The sequence below is a fragment of the Geospiza fortis genome, unplaced genomic scaffold (assembly GCF_000277835.1).
Source record: "Geospiza fortis unplaced genomic scaffold, GeoFor_1.0 scaffold1047, whole genome shotgun sequence".
Classification (NCBI taxonomy): Eukaryota; Metazoa; Chordata; class Aves; order Passeriformes; family Thraupidae; genus Geospiza; species Geospiza fortis.
The window spans coordinates 182380-183249 of record NW_005054589.1 but is presented as its reverse complement, the minus strand read 5'-3'; positions in this window follow the sequence as shown (position 1 = coordinate 183249).

The following is an 870-nucleotide window of genomic DNA, read 5'->3' as shown; positions in this document are numbered from 1 at the left end:
AAGGCTTTGGGGAATAATTAAAAAAAAAGTATGTCTCTGCTGAAAGGTAAAAAAGAGAATGAAGGGGATAGGATCATAGCAATAGGACACTACCTAATGTGAAAAAATCACACTTAATCCTGAATATTTCTGTATCTGACAACTAACTTAAACTAAAAAAGAAGTATTCTGTAAAACTGGTAGAAGTGGAGTGGAAAATGTAATGAATTTCCCACTTCAGTGCTTAAGCAATTATTAGTAATTTGTGCTGTTTGGCTCAAACAGCCTTAGTAAATAGAAATAATTTTTTTTTTTAAATCCAGTTCGAATGACAAGCGTGTGTTTTAAATGACCTCTAGATGGTGATCTAACAACGCCAATGTAGAAACAGCTCATCTTGCAAAGCACCTATTCTACAGAGGAAAAAACCCATCTCATGTCTTATTAACCTTTGCCATTGACTTTGCCAGACCAAAATGCCCACTATAATTAAATCTCTGTCCAGACTGCATTTTAGAACTCTGATGATGACTTTTCACCACATAGCATAGAAGACAATTTTCTAGTTATTTTCAAACTCACATTTAAACCCAACTATTATTTGCTGTACTAAATTTCTTTCATACTCCTGAAATTTACATACAGATTTATGTTACGATCCCTTGGATTTTACTTTCATTTTGTTTGGTTTTGTGCTGGTTTTGTTTGGAGGGCTTTTTGGTGGTCTTGGGGGGTGGTTGTAATTTCTTGCTTGTGGGGTTTTTTCCCCTTTTCTACTATTAGCAATGGTCCTTACATTCAAGCTCTTCACACTTAATTTCTAGATGCCCAAAAGCCAGGTGGGGAAATCAGCTCATCAAATCAAGATAATAATTAGCCTGGGACTATGAT